Below are 20,178 nucleotides of genomic sequence, written 5' to 3' on the forward strand. Positions count from 1 at the left end.
CATGTAATTCCTAACTGTTAAAGGAGAGTATATATAAAATGGATGATGGTGTATATCACATTACTATGAAAGAGTGATATAACATTTAAAAAATAATTCGAACCAAGGTAGGTTGCAAAGCATAGTTTTTAAAAAAGCAGCAGCAGAAAAGCAACTACTAGGTGAACTGAAACAGTGCAGAACAGCTCCCGGGGCCACGACAGGGAATGGACACACAGCGTACCCCAGTCTGGACTGGCTAGTCTGACTGCGAGACTCGGCTGTGGTGAGATCCCTGAGCGGCACGCGATTTCTCGAGTAGCGGCAGCTGTGGCGGCTGGAGCTACTCCCTCCCTCCTTCCCAGGCCGGCTGAGAGTCTCGGAGAGGTAAGTTTCACAAGCCAAGGCGGCCGGTGCCCCTCTTTTGCGAGCGGCTTCCTGGTCCGGCTACAAGTCTCGGATCAGAGGGCTACCCAAGCCGCGGTGACCCTCCCCCGTGGGCGGATTCCTGGTCCGGTGGGGAATTCCACAGGCCGCAGCGGCCGGTGACCGACGCCCCTCCCCCGTGGGCGACTTCCTGGTCCGGTGGCGAAGTCCCTGGGCCCGCTGCAGCCAGCGACCAGCCACAGGGTCCCCTCAAGCCACGGCGGCTGACGCCCCCACCACGTGCGGCCCCTTGAACCAACGGAGAGAATTGGATTGGAAATCCCCAGGCCACGGAGATCGGTGACCAGGGGGATCCCTTCCAAACACGTGAGACAAACGTGTGCCATGAGCGCCACCTACTGGGCAGGATAAGAAAAACAGAACCCAGAGATTTCACAGAAAAATCTTTCAAACTTGTTGGGTCCGACACCCAGGGAAATCTGACTAAATGCCCAGACGCCAGCAGCAGAAGATAACGGTCCACACTCAGAAGATTGAGAATATGGCCCAGTCAAAGGAACAAGCCAATAGTTCGAATGAGATACAAGAACTGAGACAACTAATGCTGAATATACGAACAGAAATGGAAAACTTCTTCAAAAATGAAATCGATAAATTGAGGGAGGACATGAAGAGGACATGGGCTGAACATAAAGAAGAAATAGAAAAACTGAAAAAACAAATCGCAGAACTTATGGAAGTGAAGGATAAAGTAGAAAAGATGGAAAAAACAATGGATACCTACAATGATAGATTTAAAGAGACAGAAGATAGAATTAGTGATTTGGAGGTTGAAACATCTGAATTCCAAAAAGAAACAGAAACTATCGGGAAAAGAATGGAAAAATTTGAACAGGGTATCAGGGAACTCAAGGACAATATGAAGCGCACAAATATATGTGTTGTGGGTGTCCCAGAAGGAGAAGAGAAGGGAAAAGGAGGAGAAAAACTAATGGAAGAAATTATCACTGAAAATTTCCCGACTCTTATGAAAGACCTAAAATTACAGATCCAAGAAGTGCAGTGCACCCCAAAGAGATTAGACCCAAATAGGCGTTCTCCAAGACACTTACTAGTTAGAATGTTAGAGGTCAAAGAGAAAGAGAGGATCTTGAAAGCAGCAAGAGAAAAACAATCCATCACATACAAGGGAAACCCAATAAGACTATGTGTAGATTTCTCAGCAGAAACCATGGAAGCTAGAAGACAGTAGGATGATATATTTAAATTACTAAAAGGGAAAAACTGCCAACCAAGACTCCTATATCCAGCAAAATTATCCTTCAAAAATGAGGGAGAAATTAAAACATTCTCAGACAAAAAGTCACTGAGAGAATTTGTGACCAAGAGACCAGCTCTGCAAGAAATACTAAAGGGAGCACTAGAGTCAGATACAAAAAGACAGAAAAGAGAGGTATGGAGAAGAGTGTAGAAAGAAGGAAAATCAGATATGATATATATAATACAAAAGGCAAAATGGTAGAGGAAAATATTATCCAAACAGTAATAACACTAAATGTCAATGGACTGAATTCCCCAATCAAAAGACATAGATTGGCAGAATGGATTAAAAAACAGGATCCTTCTATATGCTGTCTACAGGAAACACATCTTAGACCCAAAGATAAACATAGGTTGAAAGTGAAAGGTTGGGAAAAGATATTTCATGCAAATAACAACCAGAAAAGAGCAGGAGTGGCTATACTAATATCCAACAAATTAGCTAGACTTAACAGACATTTATAGGACATTACATCCCACAACAGCAGGATACACCTTTTTCTCAAGTGCTCATGGATCATTCTCAAAGATAGACCATATGCTGGGTCACAAAGCAAGTCTTAACAAATTTAAAAAGATTGAAATCATACACAACACTTTCTCGGATCATAAAGGAATGAAGTTGGAAATCAATAATAGGTGGAGTGCAAGAAAATTCACAAATACGTGGAGGCTCAACAACACACTCCTAAACAACGAGTGAGTCAAAGAAGAAATTGCTAGAGAAATTAGCAAATACCTCGAGGCGAATGAAAATGAAAACACAACATATCAAAACTTATGGGATGCTGCAAAGGCAGTGCTAAGAGGGAAATTTATTGCCCTAAATACCTATATCAGAAAAGAAGAAAAGGCAAAAATGCAGGAATTAACTGTCCATTTGGAAGAACTGGAGAAAGAACAGCAAACTAATCCCAAAGCAAGCAAAAGGAAAGAAATAACAAAGATTAGAGCAGAAATAAATGAAACTGAAAACATGAAAACAATAGAGAAAATCAATAAGGCCAGAAGTTGGTTCTATGAGAAAATCAATAAGATTGATGGGCCCTTAGCAAGACTGACAAAAAGAAGAAGAGAGAGGATGCAAATAAATAAGATCAGAAATGGAAGAGGAGACATAACTACTGAACTCATAGAAATAAAGGAGGTAATAACAGGATACTATGAACAACTTTACGCTAATAAATACAACAATTTAGATGAAATGGACGGGTTCCTGGAAAGACATGAACAACCAACTTTGACTCAGGAAGACATAGATGACCTCAACAAACCAATCACAAGTAAAGAAATTGAATTAGTCATTCAAAAGCTTCCTAAAAAGAAAAGTCCAGGACCAGACGGCTTCACATGTGAATTCTATCAAACATTCCAGAAAGAATTAGTACCAACTCTCCTCAAACTCTTCAAAAAAATCGAAGTGGAGGGAAAACTACCTAATTCATTCTATGAAGCCAACATCAGCCTCATACCCAAACCAGGCAAAGATATTACAAAAAAAGAAAACTACAGACCAATCTCTCTAATGAATATAGATGCAAAAATCCTCAATAAAATTCTAGCAAATCGTATCCAACAACACATTAAAAGAATTATACATCATGACCAAGTAGGATTCATCCCAGGTATGCAAGGATGGTTCAACAAAAGAAAATCAATTCATGTAATACACCAGATCAATAAATCAAAGCAGAAAAATCACATGATCATCTCAATTGATGCAGAGAAGGCATTTAACAAGATTCAACATCCTTTCCTGTTGAAAACACTTCAAAGGATAGGAATACAAGGGAACTTCCTTAAAATGACAGAGGGAATATATGAAAAACCCACAGCTAATATCATCCTCAATGGGGAAAAATTGAAAACTTTCCCCCTAAGATCAGGAACAAGACAAGGATGTCCACTATCACCACTATTATTCAACATTGTGTTGGAGGTTCTAGCCAGAGCAATTAGACAAGAAAAAGAAATACAAGGCATCAAAATTGGAAAGGAAGAAGTAAAACTATCACTGCTTGCAGACGATATGATACTATACGTCGAAAACCCAGAAAAATCCACAACAAAACTACTAGAGCTAATAAATGAGTACAGCAAAGTAGCAGGTTACAAGATCAACATTCAAAAATCTGTAGCATTTCTATACACTAGTAATGAACAAGCGGAGGGGGAAATCAAGAAACGAATCCCATTTACAATTGCAACTAAAAGAATAAAATACCTAGGAATAAATTTAACTAAAGAGACAAAAAACCTATATAAAGAAAACTACAAAAAACTGCTAAAGAAATCACAGAAGACCTAAATAGATGGAAGGGCATACCGTGTTCATGGATTGGAAGACTAAATATAGTTAAGATGTCAATCCTACCTAAATTGATTTACAGATTCAATGCAATACCAATCAAAATCCCAACAACTTATTTTTCAGAAATAGAAGAACCAATAAGCAAATTTATCTGGAAGGGCAGGGTACCCCGAATTGCTAAAAACATCTTGAGGAAAAAAAACGAAGCTGGAGGTCTCGCGATGCCGGACTTTAAGGCATATTATGAAGCCACAGTGGTCAAAACAGCATGGTATTGGCATAACGATAGATATATCGACCAATGGAATCGAATAGAGTGCTCAGATATAGACCCTCTCATCTATGGACATTTGATCTTTGATAAGGCAGTCAAACCAACTCACCTGGGACAGAACAGTCTCTTCAATAAATGGTGCCTAGAGAACTGGATATCCATATGTAAAAGAATGAAAGAAGACCCGTATCTCACACCTTATACAAAAGTTAACTCAAAATGGATCAAAGATCTAAACATTAGGTCTAAGAACATAAAACAGTTAGAGGAAAATGTAGGGAGATATCTTATGAATCTTATAATTGGAGGCAGTTTTGTGGACCTTAAACCTAAAGCAAGAGCACTGAAGAAGGAAATAAATAGATGGGAACTCCTCAAAATTAAACACTTTTGTGCATCAAAGAACTTCATCAAGAAAGTAGAAAGACAGCCTACACAATGGGAATCAATATTTGGAAACGACATATCAGATAAAGGTGTAGTATCCAGAATTTATAAAGAGATTGTTCAACTCAACAACAAAAAGACAGCCAACCCAATTACAAAATGGGAAAAAGACTTGAATAGACACCTCTCAGAGGAGGAAATACAAATGGCCAAAAGGCACATGAAGAGATGCTCAATGTCCCTGGCCATTAGAGAAATGCAAATCAAAACCACAATGAGATATCATCTCACACCCACCAGAATGGCTATTATCAACAAAACAGAAAATGACAAGTGCTGGATAGGATGCGGTGAAAGAGGCACACTTATCCACTGTTGGTGGGAATGTCAAATGGTGCAACCACTGTGGAAGGCAGTTTGGCGGTTCCTCAAAAAGCTGAATATAGAATTGCCATACGACCCAGCAATACCATTGCTGGGAATCTACTCAAAGGAATTAAGGGCAAAACCTCAAATGGACATTTGCACACCAATGTTTATAGCAGCGTTATTTACAATTGCAAAGAGATGGAAACAGCCAAAATGTCCATCAACAGACGAGTGGCTAAACAAACTGTGGTATATACATGCGATGGAATATTATGCAGCTTTAAGACAGGATAAAATTATGAAGCATGTAATAACATGGATGGACCTAGAGAACATTATGCTGAGTGAGTCTAGCCAAAAACTAAAAGACAAATACTGTATGGTCCCAATGATGTGAATCGACATTCAAGAATAAACTTGGAATATGTCATTGGTAACAGAGTTCAGCAGGAGTTAGAAACAGGGTAAGATAATGGGTAATTGGAGCTGATGGGATACAGACGGTGCAACAGGACTAGATACAAAAACTCAAAAATGGACAGCACAATAATACCTAATTGTAAAGTAATCATGTTAAAACACTGAATGAAGCTGCATCCGAGCTATAAAAAATAATAATAATAATTCGAATTTTATAATATCACAGAAATGATATTATCTGATACTATTAAAAAATGAAAAATTTTGATGGAAAGCTATGGCAACGGAATACATAATTTTCAAATTCTTTTAATGTATAAAACAGTAAAAGACATTTGAAGACCACTGCTTCTGCTTTAGGATGCAACAACATGCACTTAGGAAAGACATAGAATCATGGCTAGGATCTGGGCTTCTTCTCAGTCGAGCTAGTGGGAGTTTAAGGGATCAAACCAGAAACCCAGGACAGTGGTTACAAACTGGATACAACTGGAGCTAGGAAGATAAACTCAAATCTTATACAGTTAAATGACCACATCTTATGTAAATGTAAATCAGAGTTTAACTATAGTCTCGGTTGGTACAGCATGGCTTTCCCTTTGCAGTGGGAGCCAAGGGCTTTAATTTACTCATTTGTCACTTGATATTTATAACTGTCTAATATTTCTAACATTTAGACATATATATTATTTAATGCCTGTGTCCTCCAATAGAAAATAAGGTCCATGCGGGCAGAGATTTTTGCATTTTTTGTTCATACATCATCTCCAGGACTTAAAACTTCTACAGGCAAGTGGTAGATTCTCAGTATTGTTTGAATGGAGGAAAGATTCCCATGCTTGTCTCTCTGCTCCCAGTTCCCCTTCCCAGTGTTGGTGCTGGCAGCCTTCACTTTTGTGGTGGATTTGATGCCGGATGAGCTGAGTCCTCGGACCAAATTAGTGATATTGGTAGCCCGGGGTGGGGGTGCGGGATGGGGAAGTGGGGAGGGGAGGGGAGGGGAGGGCCTGGGGGCAGGGACCTTGGTTGCTTCTCAGAAGAGACTTTTTAGAAATACTCAATAGCAAACCATCCACACAGAGTATTTTGGGGGAATTAAACTGAATTTTCCATCATTTCCTTCACAGAGGAACAAAGCAGGACTATCTCTGGATTTTACAGTTGGGGCAGTTTACAATCTGCAAGTATTAGAGTGGGAAGAAATGAATAATTATTGAATATACATTATTCCTGATTAATTATGAAATTATTGTCCAGAAAGTTTAAGTAAATATGCCCCAAATCACACAACTACTAAAAGGGTGGTTACTTAATTAGTTTTAGAAAATCAGAGCAGGATTCTTTGTCTCTATGCAAATCTCCCCAGAGACCATTTATTCTGATGCCGATAAATCCATCTTTAGGATTCATTGTGTCCCGGTAAATTTCTTGGATCAAGTTAGCATGTTTGTCTTCCTAGCACCTACCACAACGTTTAAACCATCATAGACTCAATAAATGTTTGTTGAATAAAGAGACGGAGGAAATTATCTAGTTAATAATACTCCATGTGAATTAGAATTAGTCTGTTGATTATTTTTCCCTCGTATCACAATAGCATATTTACTAATTATGACCACTACCTTGACTTCTCGTCTTCAGTTAATTGGCAATTCAATTCTTCCATTTGCTCAGTCCAAAATCTTTGGAGTCCTCTTTTCACACCTTACATCCAACGTGCCAGTCAGATCCTGTCGGTACTACCTTCAAGAATTGTCTCCATCTGACCAGCTCTCACCACCTCCCCTACTACTACCCTAATGCAAACCACCATGAGCTCCTTTCCCTGGGCCACTGCAGTAGTCTTTGAATTGGCCTCCAGGCTTCTGTGTTTGCCTCCTCCAGGCTTCTCCAGACAGAATCCAGATGACTCCTATAAAGACATGTCATCACATCACTCCTATATGGTCTGCACCTCCCTGTCCCCATCCTGGGACTTCTCTGACCTCATATTCTATGACTCTACCATCATTCTTAGGTATTTTTGGACTAAGTAAAATATTTGTATTTGTTTCAGCTTTATTTTCCTGTTGGATGCTGTTACTTTCAATTTGACCAGATCCCACGGCACCATGAGTCATAAATGTTATTGTACAATTCACTGATTTCTAACTTTGTGCCTTAACTTCATTTAATTCAGTGGTTTTCAATCCTGGCAGCACATTAGAATCCAAAGGGGAGCTTTAAAAAATACCAGCATCTAGCTCTCACCTCCAGAGATTGTGAATTAATTGGTCCTGGGAGTGGGTAGCTGCTGGGCATCAGTATTTTTAAAAAGCTCCCCAGGGGAATCCAATGTACAGTTGGAACTGAGAAGCAATTGTTTAATCCTTGAAAAAAAAAAGTCCTGAAGTATATAGTCTTATCCCCATTTTGTGCTTTGGTATGGCAGGGACTTCACATGTCTTCATTGCTATAGCTTTAGTGCCTAGCAGAGTGCCTGACATATACCTATTGCTCAGTAGATATTTGTTAAATGAATGAGGAAACTGGACGCATCAAAGGTTCAAGTACCTCGTGGAAGGTCACATAACTAGAAAATAACAAGAATTCTAACCCATATCTGTCTCCAAAGTTTCGTGCCTAGTCACTAGTTATATTGTCTTCTTAGACCTTTCCCCATGAAGCAGGGTAGAAGGTGGAACAAGATAGAAGACAGGGAACATTGAAGACAGATTTTATTTTTTCCTATTTCATGACTTCACCTGGTGTTTTGACAAAATGATGCTACTTAATTAAAACAGGCTAGAGTTAACATTAAAGAGATTTCAGGTATATTTGGTAAGACCATATTCTTTAGGAACGGAGTGGATTAAGTTGAAAGAGAGAACTTGGAGTTTTGTTTCTTCTGGACCGAACTGACCCATCCTATGTTTCAGGGCAAAACAAAAGCTTTCTGTCAAAATTCTGTTCTACAGTTATTGAACCACAAGTCAGCATAAATCTAGGTTTCTGGACATGCAAGTATATGCCACAAACCACGTTTGACATTTCATGTATTATAGTGTGGTAAGCCTGTGGCTTTTAAACTTTAAAAGTTATCTTCATGATAGAGATTTTCTGTAAAACACTGTATGATTGGGCGTGTGAGTTCGGATGTGTATATGAAAGAGAGAAAGAGGAAGACTGCGGGAAAAAATGTGGGAAAAGAATGAGATCAAGGACCAAACCATCTAATAGCTGGGTGACTTTGGAAAAGGTGAGTGGCTGTAGAGCCATGAAAATTGTGTCAAAATTGTTCGTCTCAAACCCTGGGCAAGGGCCTTTTATTGATGTTCATTATCAGAATCCTTATTGGAGAAAAATTTCAGAAATGAGTGTGGAATTTACATGAAACCATTTTTTCCTAGACAACGGATTAGTGCCATCTTTATAAATTAACCCATTAAACAGGGTTTGAATATCTCAGAAAGAAAAATGACTACACAGAACTGTGAAAGCTGCAGGTGGAATTGCTCCTGATGGCACAATAATGTATGTTTGGCAGACTAAGAAAAATTTTTGAATAATAAAGTTAAAACAATTTATGTAGTTCTTTTGGTTCATGCTTAAAGTCATATTACCTATTTTAATTTGCTTTAAATATGCTGCTCATTCAACATTATCTTGTGAATATGCTGAATTCTTTTTCTGTTCTTCACAAAACTTGGTTTTCTACCTTTTTTACTTTTCATATTTGGGAAGAAGTTTAAAATAATGTGTCATGGTCAGGTTCATGTGTCAACTTGGTCAGGTAGTGGTACCTGTTTGAGTGGTTGGGCAAGTGCTGGCCTGTTTGTTTCTAAGAGGACATTTCATAGAATTAAATCATGATCACATCAGCTGCATCCTCAGCTGATTCCATTTATAATCAGCCAAGGGGAGTGTCTTCTGCAATGAATGATGCTTAATCTAATCACTGGAATCCTTTTAAGGAGAATTCAGAAGAGACAGACTCTCTTCCTGCTTCAGCCGATGAGCCTCTCCTGTGGAGTTTGTCTAGACCCTCCATTAGAATCGTCAGCTCCACAGCCTGCCCTGCAGATTTTTTTTTTTTTTTTTTTTTTTTTTTTTTTTTTTTTTTTAAAGGAAAGACAGAGAGAAGGAAGGAAGGATAGAAGGAAGGAAGGAAGGAAGAAAGGGAAACATTTTTAAACATTTTTCTTGTTTTATTGTATTCTGTTTCTCCGTTTTTTGTTACATGGGCTGGGGCCGGGAATCGAACCGAGGTCCTCCGGCATAGCAGGCAAGCACTTTGCCCGCTGAGCCACCGCGGCCCCTGCCCTGCAGATTTTGAACTCTACATTCCCACAGTTACGTGAGACACTTTTATAAATTTTATATTTATGAATACTTCCTGTTGATTTTGTTTCTCTAGAGAACCCTAACTAATACATAATGGTAAATAGCTCAGGCTTTGTGGGAGTTTCTTTCAGCTTCTGGGTGAGATGTAAAAGGGTATGAAAGATCTTCTTTCCCATGGAAACAAGAAGAAAAATCTAAAACAGAATAGTATTTACTAAAGGATGAATAACAGGTCATGTTCATCCAACAAAGCCTTAATTAATTGAATTTCAAAGACAAAAGAGCCCCTTATAAGTAAGGAGAGAGCTATGGCAACTTCCATACCAGGGGTTGCTTCCTGATTTTGCCATGGGTGGGTCTGTTAAAGAGATAGAGAAACTTAATGAAATTCAGACAGAGAGAGAAAAAGCCACAGGAAGCATGAAGCTAAAGGTCAATAGAACCCAGAAGAGAAGGGAGAGGCCAGGAGAGGCTGCCATATGTATTGCCATATGACAGAGAAGCCAAGGATCAAGGATCATCGGCAGCCAACCCAAGACACCAGTCTTGGGGAAGAAAGAATTGCTTTGATCATGTGTTGATTTGGATTTTTTTCCTAGTCTTAAAACCATGAATTAATAGATTCCTATTGTTTAAGCAATGGGAACCCAACACCTGGTATTTGTTTGAGCAGCTGAGGAAACTAAAACATGAATTGTTTTCTCACTATACCTTAATTAATGGAAATAGAAGTAGAACCACCAAGATAACCCCAAACATGGATGAATAGCCCCTGAAAAAGTAACTCAAACCCACAAAATTTTAAACAGAAATACTAAAAATGTATTTGTGAAGCACAGACTTTTTTTTTCTAAAGGAAAAAGCAAAGAAAGTCTTTTAAGTGATTACAATGATTGTGGCAAATTCCTCTACAATCTTATAGATGTATTCAGAATCATACTATAGAAACAGGAAGTTTATCTGATAATTAGTGTTTTGTGATCTTGTGATGAAGGATTTGTTACCTGCCACGTGATGATTTAAAGATTTGTCCAAAGTTACTGAATAATCGGAGTGTGACCAGAATGTGGTTATCGACCTTATCAATGCTTTTGGCATGGTAAATCATATCATGATGAAAAACTTAAGCAGGAGTGAAATGCATGCTGCAAGCATAGATGAGTCGATCGCCTGATTCATGGGCTCCAGCTACTTTCTTTCCTAGGAAATTTCGTGTGGCAGCTAAATTAACCTTAAAGGACTTGGAGGTTGGGAAAGATGTGCATCCTTTTTTTTTTCTCTCTTTATTTATGAACTGCCAAGTTCTTTTGAGAGAACAACAGCACACTTTTATATTAACAATAAAATACAATATTTAGGAGGAAGCAATGAAGAATGAGATTGAAGAAACCAACTTTGGATTTATTCACCGTTTCGATCTATGGAAACACTGCATCATATAACCTTGAGTAATACTGCCTTGATTCTTCAATGCAGATAAAATGTAAACTTTTTCAAATTAAAAACTAAAGGCTAATAAGTAAATTAAAAACAAAACAAAAGGCTGAAAAAAAAAAAGAGATAGAGAAATTTATGGGTCAAGGAGAAATAAGCTGGGTCTTGCACCTAGTGGGAATGTCGGGATGAATTAGAGTTTGAAAAGGCCCCAAACACAGGGGCCGATTAAGGGCTCAGCACTTTATCCCTGTTACCCTCCCCTGCCCCACTACCCTCCCCTGCCATAAGTTTTGCTGAGAAAATAACAGCTAAGGAAGGGCTGGTAAACAGAGAAATCGCTTAGTCTTAGGCATTCTTGTGGTGTTTGGATCCCAGGTCCTTACTTGAGAAGAATCCAAAGATAGACCAAAAATATCTGAAACTGGAGCCAACCCTCTCCCAGCTAATTTAGCCACTGAAAACATAAAAAAGGCTGTGACTCAGGAAGTGGGGAGTTGGACTAGTCACAGGTGATTTCAATCTATCTAAAGCTGTAAACCAGGCCCGGCTTGACTTGACTCTAAAAGGAATATGGGTGATCAGTTCTTCATCCTAATCATCAGAAAAAGGGCTTGAATTCTCAGGGAAACAAAAAAAAATTAAACAAAATAAAATATTATGCTGTAGTCATCACTGTTATTTTATATACAATGTCCAGAATATTAAAAAATATCATGAAACATGCTAAGAAACAAGAAAATGGCATCCATAATAATAATAATAATAATAAAAAAACACTTAATAGAAACAGGCCCATATAATAGTGGAATTAGCAGACAAGGATTTTAAAAATGCCATTTAAAATATATTTTTAGAAGATTTGCAGGAGATGATTAATATAACTGAGTATTTAAGAAAAGAAAAAAGAAATGACAAACTCTAAAAAAGGAAAAAATAGAAATCTTAGAAGTGAAAAAATACAATATCTGAATTAAACACTTATTTGCTAGGCATAACATTAGATTGAACATGCAGAAGTAAGGATCAGTGAACATGAAGACAGGAAACTATAATATCTATATTAAAATCAAAGTAGACTTCAAGGCAAGAAATATTACTACATGAAAGGACATTTCAAAATGATGAGAGGGAAAATCATCAAGAAGATGTAATAATAAAGAATGTGTATTAGCGTCAAATTATATGAAGCAAAAATTGACAGAAATAAAGGGAGAAATAGGCAAGCCCAAAGTAGATTCTAACACATTACTTTCTCAGTAATTGATAAAGTAGACAAAAATTAGATAGGATATAGAAGGTCTGAATCATTCCATCAATTAAGATAACTGTCTTATCTTAATCGATATTTACAAACCCCTACAATAAACAATCACAGAATGCTCATTCTTTTCAAAAGCACTTGGGATGTTTACTAAGATAAAACATGTACTGAACCATAAAAAACAAATCTCAATAAAGTTCAAAAGATAGAAATTTTACAATGGTTCTCTGAAGATAATATTAACAAAAATGTATCCATAAAAATCCCCAAATCTTTGGAAATTAAACAATGCACTCTAAACAACCCGTTGGCCAAAGAAGGAAACACAAGGAAAAGGAGAAAATGTTTTGAACTGAATTACGCTGAAAACACATAAAAATTTTTGCGATGCAGTAACATGATGTTTAAAGGTAAATTTGTAGCTTTAAATACTTCTCTAAGAAAATTAAAAAGGGTTTAAAATAACGCCCTCATTTTCCACTTTAAGGAGCCAGTAGAAGGAAAACCAAATTAAACACAAAGTAAGTAGGAGGAAGGAAGTAATCTGAATGAGAGCAGAAATTAGCAAAAGAGAAAAATGAAAAAAGTCAACAAAGCTAAACTTTGGTTTGTTGAAAAGACTGATAACCTTTGCAAACTCTGATTACACTGTCCAAGAAAAGCAGATAGGAAAGGTAAAATATCAATGTTAGGAATGAAAGAAAGACACCATCAGCTCTGCAGACATTAAAAGGCTTACAAGAGAATATTACAGTGAATGTTATGTCAATAAACTCAATGACTTAAATGAGGCAAACAAACTCCTTGTAAAACACAAAGGAATGAGTCTTACAAAAAAGAAATGGAAACGTTGAATAGCCCTATATCTATTAAAGAAAGAATTCATAATTTAAAATCTTTCCCACAAAGAAAATTCCAGTGCCAGATGGCTTCTGACAAATTCTCCCAAACATTTAATGAACTAATGCAAACTCTGTACAAACTCAATAAACATTAGAGATCGTTATTATTACCAATATGGCTTTCCTGTCTCTTCTCTCAGCATCCTTGTTAAGGCATAGAGAACATTGTGCTTGTCGTCTAGAAAAAGCCTGACTCCAGTAGGAAGTGAATGCTACCTTTCCTACCTGTGTTCCTTGGATTTAGAATGATATGTGATGTTTTCAAAACACCCCTGCATTGCTATTGTCTCTGATTTTAAGCTTTTCTAACCTTTTTACACAAAACCAGTTATTCCTTCTGGGACTTGAGAAAAAGGTCTGCCAAGCAGTTTTTTTCAAATACAATTTTATTGAGATATTAAGATACCCATGCAATCCATGCAAAATATACAATCAATGGCTCACAGTATCATCACATTACATCACATAGTTGTGCATTCATCACAGTCAGTTTTAGAACATTTTCATTATCCACTCCCAAAATAAAAATAAAAAATAAAACCGCAAACATCCCATATTCTTTATCCCCACCCCCATTACTGACCCCTATTTTTGGCGTTGTACATTTGTTATTGTCAATGAAAGAATGTTAAGATAATAATGTCAACTAGAGTCCATAGTTTGCAATAGTGCCAAGCAGTTTTGATGTGTGATCAGAAACTCTTCAGAATCCTATCATGCCTAATCTTTGGATGTTTTTTGAATAACAGTTATAACTTTGTTCATTTGTTTGTTTGTTTGTTTCTTCTGTATAAGCCCTTTCTGAAGAATAACAAGGAATTGTGCAACACAAGCATCTCCTGCCTTGATTCGGATTCAAATAAAGGGTTCAGCTCAAAATTTGTATAGTAAAGGGAAAATTTGTGGGCGATCAAAATACAGGCATAGAGGAAGCCTCCCTTTTTTCCCCATCCTTCCTCAGATATGCTAACAGACTAAATTCTTTAGAAGCATCCTTTATCACTGCTGTTTGATGTAGATTCCAGCCAGAGCAAACAAAGGAGGCACCAAAACCTCTTTGAGTTTAGATAACTGAGATTGCACTTCTTAGAATCCCAAGAAAAGTGGTGTCGGCTGAAGAGATCCACAGCAGGATTTTCTGAGTGACAAAGCATTCATATCAAACTAAGTGACAAGGAGCCTGCTCCTCTAAATAGCTCTTCTCCCTATCCTCTTGATTTCTTCACTCTTTTGACCTAACAGTAGAAAAGTGAACTTCTTTAGACCTCAAGCTATATGGCCACAGTAAAAGACAGTTTTCTGCTGGACAATGATATTTCATTATACTAGAAGACAGATTAAGCTGTTGCAACCAAGGGATTTAAAATAAAGTAGCCTTAATAAGAGAGAAGCTTATTTTTCCCTTATGAACAGTCAAGAGGTAGGCTGGTAGTTTATGGCAGGCAGGTGGCTCTGCTCCATGAAGTTGTCCTTTATTTATTTCTCCATCACTCCCCAGAGCATGGTACTTAAACATAAGTCCATGGGCCCATGGGAGGCCATGCATAGAATTCAGAGAAGCTGCTGAACTTGGTTGAAAAATATTAAATCTTTATTTTCACTAAGCCCTGAATGAGATTGAGCATTTCCATCACTTTTGAATGTAGGTAACAAACAACAATGAAATCAGCAGTACCTATGATTCTGTCACCAGTAGAAATTATGGACAATTTTATGTCATATTCATTTGCTGCTGATATCTTAAAGTTTTATTTATACTAAATTGCTACTTCAAAGTTAACAATTGTTATTAGACCTGCCTCTAGAGCTTGCTATTAATGATGCTCTCAATTAGAAGAGACATATAATTACTATATTAAAACACTTTTTTAATATTTAATTTTTTTATTAGTGAAGTTGTAGGTTTACAGAAAAATCATGCAGAAAGTAAAGAGTTCCCATACAGCACCCTCTCCCCTCAAACAGTTTTCCCTATTATCATTTTTCAATAGTGTTGCAACTTTATTACAATTGATGATATATTATTGTAATTATACTATTAGTAATAGTCCATAGTTTACATTAGGGTCCATTATTTGTGTGGTACAGTTCAGTGTTATTGTTTTTCTTTTTTAGAGAAGTTGTGGGTTTGCAGAATAATCATGCATAAAACACAGGATTCCCATATACCACTCTGCCATAAACATTGCATTTGTGTGGAACATTTGTTAAAATTGATGAAAGCATAATTTCATAATTGTATGAACAATTAAAGTCCATGGTTTAACTTAAGCTTCACTGTTTCTGTAATGTAGTTGCATGGATTTAAAAAAATTTTATTCTGTTACCATTCAAAATTTAATATTTCTCCCTTTATTTTCTATTTTTTGTTTTTTTGTCTTATTTTAGTTTTTGTTTTTTTGTTTCTTTCCCCCTTTAATCACATTCAGATAAATAATTCAGTGTTGTTAATTGTGTTCATAATGTTGTGTTACCATCACCACTATCCATTCCCAAAACATTTCCAACATTCCAAACGGGAACCTTGTACATTTTAAGCCTTAACTTCTTATTCCCTATTCCTACCCCATCCCCTGGTCACATACATTCTAGATTCTGTCTGTATGAGTTTGGTTATTCTGATTGTTTCAAGTCAGTGAGTTCATACAATATTGTTCCTCTGGTGTCTGGTTTATTTCAATCAGCATGATGCCATCAAGGCTCATCCATGTTGTTGCATGTACCAGAACTTCATTCCTTTTTACAGCAAACTAATATTCCTTTGTATGTATTCACAACATTTAATTTATCTATTCATCAGTTGATAGACCCTTGGGTTGCTCCCATCTTCTGGCAATTGTGATCAATGATTCTATGAACATCGGAGGCCAAATATTTGTTTGAGTCCCTGCTTTTCAACTTTTTGAGATATATACCTAGTAGAGGATTCCTGGGTCATATGGTAGTTCTATATTTAGCCTCTGAGGAACTGCCAAACTGTTTTTCATAGCAGCTGCACCATTTTACATTCCCATCAGCAATGAATGAGCCTTACTATTTCTTCACATCTCCTCCAACAATTGTTATTTTTCCATTTTTAATAGTAGCCATTCGAAGAGGTATGAAATGGTATTTCATTGTATTTTGTTTTCTTTTATTTTTTGGTGGGGGTGGGGGTGGGGTGCATGGGCCAGGAATCGAACCCATGTGTCCCACATGGAAGGCAAGCATTCTACTGCCGAACTATCTGTGCACTTCTCACTGTGGTTTTGATTTGCATTTCCCTGATAGCCAATGATGATGAGCATCTTTTCATGTGCTTTCTGACCATTTTGTCTATCTTCTTTGGAGGGATGTCCATTCAAGTCTTTTGACCATTTTTAAATTGAGTTGTCTTTTTTTTGTTAAATTGAAGGATTTGTTCATATATTTTGGATATCAATCCTTTATCTGATGTGTGGTTTTCAAATATTTTCTCCTGCTGTGTAGGTTGTCATTTTACTTTCACAATAAAGTCCTTTGGGGAACAAAATTTTTTTATTTTTATGAGGTCCCATTTATCTATTTTTTCTTTTGTTGTTTGTACTTTGGGTGGATATTTGAAGAAACCATGACCTAACATAAGGTCCTAAAGATTTTTCTCCACATTTACTTCCTGTAGTTTGATAGTTCTCTTATATTAAGCTATTTTTTTGGTTTTTTTACATGGGCAGGCACCGGGAATCGAACCTGGGTCCTCTGGCATGGCAGGCAACCATTCTTGCCTGCTGAGCCACCGTGGCCCGCCCGATATTAAGCTATTTGATCCATTTTGAGTAGATTTTTGTACATGGTGTGAGGTATGGGTCCTTCTTTCTGTTTGCAAATGGAGATCCAGTTTCCCCAGCACCATTGGTTGAAGAGACTATTCTTTTGCAATTGAATGGTTTTTGCCACCTTGTCAAAAATCAATTGGCCATAAAAGTGTGGGTTGATTTCTGAGCTCTCAATTCAATTCCATTTGTCTATAGGTCTGTATATGTGCCAGTACCATACTTTTTTGATTACAGTAGTTTTGTAATAGGTTTTAAGATACGTAAGTGTGGGTCCTCCAACTTCATTTGTCTTTTTTTTAAGATGTCTGGCTATTTATGGCTCCTAACCCTTCCATATAAATTTGATGACTGGTTTTTCCATTTCTGCAAAGAAGACTGTTAGAATTTTTATTGGGATTGCATTGAATCTGTAAGTCACTTTGGATGGAATTGACATCTTAACAAGATTTAGTTTCTAATGAATGAACATGAATGTCATTTCATTTATTTAGGTCCTCTTTGATTTCTTTTAGCAATGCTTTGTAGTTTTGTTTTTGTTTTGCACACAATTCCTTTACATCCTTGTCCAGATTTATTTTTAGATATTGATTCTTTAAGTTGCTATTGTAAGTGGAATATTTTTTGTGATTTGCTGTTCAGATTGTTCATTATTAGTGTCTAGAAACACTACTGATTTTTTTGTTTGATCTTGTAGCCCAACACTGCTGAATTCATTTATTAAATCTGATGGCTTTGTTGGGATTTCTTAGGATTTTCTTTATTTAGGATCATATTATCTGCAAATAGGGAAAGTTTTACTTCTTCCTTTCCATTTTGGACGCCTTTTATTTCTTTTTCTTGTCTAATTGCTCTGGAAAGAACTTCCAGTACAATGTTGAATAGCAGCATTCTTGTCTTATTCCTGATCTCCAAGGGAAAGCTTTCAGTTTTTCACTATTAAGTAGGATGTTACCTGTGGGCTTTTCATATATGCTCTTTATCATGTTGAGGAAGCTTCCTTCTATTCCTTGTGTTCTAAGTGTTTTTATCAAGCAGATGTGCTGCATTTTGTCAAATGTTTTTTCTGCATCAATTGAGATAATCATGTTGTTTTCCCCTTTCATTCTGTTATGGTGTATTACATTAATTGATTTTCTTATTTGAACCAATCTTGCATACCAGGGATAAATCCCGTTTGATCATGGTGTATAATTCTTTTAAAGTGTTGTTGGATTCAGTTTGCTAAGCATTTTGTTGAAGATTTTTGCATCTATGTTCAGAAGAGATATTGGTCTGTAGTTTTTTTTTTCTTACGATATCTTTAGCTGGCTTTGGTATGACAATGATGTTGGGCTTTTAGAATGAGTTAGGAAATGATCCCTCCTCTTCAATTTTTTTTGGAAGAGTTTGAGCAGGATCGGTGCTAATTCTTCTTAGAATGTTTGGTAGAATTCCCCCTGTGAAACCATCTGGTCTTGGGCTTTTCTTTGTTGGAATGGTTTTGATTACTGATTCAATCTCATTACTAGTAATGGGTTTGTTGAGATCTTTTATTTCTCATTGTGTCAATATCGGTAGTTTGTGTGTTTTTAAGAATTTGTCCATTTCATCTAGATTATCTAATTTGATGGCATCCAATTGTTCATAGTATCCTTTATATTTCATCAAGGTTGGTAGTAATGCCATCCTTTTCATTACTGATTTTAGTTTTCCTTTGTCACTCTAGCTAAAGGCTTGTCAACTTTATTGATGCTTTCAAAGAACTAACTTTTGGATTTGTTGATCCTCTCTACTCATTTTTTGTTTTCTCTTTAAATTTATCTGCGCTTAAATTTTTGTTACTTTTTTTCTTCGCACTTTGGGTTTTGTTTGTTCTTTTTTTTTTTTTTTCCTGTTCTTCCAGTTTTAAAGCTAGGTCTCTGATTTAAGTCTTTCTTCTTTTCTAATGTAAGCAATTAGAGCTATAAATTTCCCTCTCAGCACTGACTTCACTGCATCCTGTAAGTTTTGGTATGTTGTGTTTTCATTTTCATTGGCTTCAAGATATTCCCTGATTTTGCCTCTGCTTTCCATCTTAACCCATTGGTTGTTTAAGAGTGTATTGTTTTATTTCCACCCATTTATGAATTTTACATTCTCCCTCTATAATTGATTTCTAGCACCATTCTTTTGTGGTCAGAGAATGTACATTGTATGATTTCAATATTTTTGAATGTTTTGAGACTTGGTTTGTGACCCAACATATGGTCCATCCTGGAGAATTATCCATGTGCACCCAAGAAAAATGTGTATTTTGTTTTTGTTGGGTGCAATGTTCTATATATATCTGTTGGGTCTCGCTGATTTAGTGTATCATTTAAACCCCATCCCTCCTTATTGATTTTCTGACTAGATGTTTTATCTGTTACTGAGAGTGGATAAAATTCCCCTACTAATAATATAGAACTCTCAATTTTTTCCTTCCAATGTGTCAGTATTTGCTTCATGTATTTGTGGCTCTGCTGTTAAGTGCTTATATATTTATAATTGTTATACTTTCCTACTGTTACATCTTCCTTTATCAGTATATAATGACCATCTTTATCCCTTGTAACTTTTTTTTTTGTAGCTGTTTTTTAAAGTCTATTTTATCCAATATTGGTACAGCCACTCCAGCTTTTTTTTTTTTTTTGATTACTACCTGGATGGTATATTTTTTCTATACCTTCACCCTCAACCTATTGTATCTTTGAGTTTAAGGTGAGTCTTTTGAAGACAGCATATAATTGGGCCATGCTTTCCTAAACAGTAGAACCAACTCTGTGTTTTGACTGCAGAGTTCAATCCATTTACATTTAAAGATGCTACTATAATACAAGAGTTTCTTCTGCCATTTGGCTATTTAGCCTTTGTAGGTCTTCTACCTCTTTTTTTTTTTGTCCCTCACTTCTGTTAATACCTACTTTTATATTTATTTGCTCTTTTGTGTTGTTCCATATTTAGTGCCTTCTCATTTCTACTTGCATTTATTTTTCAGTTATTTTTCTTGTGATTAC

General features: G+C 36.6%; 1 protein-coding gene across 2 annotated transcripts in view; it reads left to right on the forward strand.

Moving 5' to 3' along the window:
- The window catches only part of TBC1D30 (TBC1 domain family member 30), a 249,775-nt gene that overhangs the window by 176,016 nt on the left and 53,581 nt on the right, over window positions 1–20,178 (forward strand). The gene's annotated exons all lie outside the window — the stretch shown is intronic.

This window comes from Tamandua tetradactyla, chromosome 7 (genome assembly GCF_023851605.1).
Source record: "Tamandua tetradactyla isolate mTamTet1 chromosome 7, mTamTet1.pri, whole genome shotgun sequence".
NCBI classification, from domain to species: domain Eukaryota; kingdom Metazoa; phylum Chordata; class Mammalia; order Pilosa; family Myrmecophagidae; genus Tamandua; species Tamandua tetradactyla.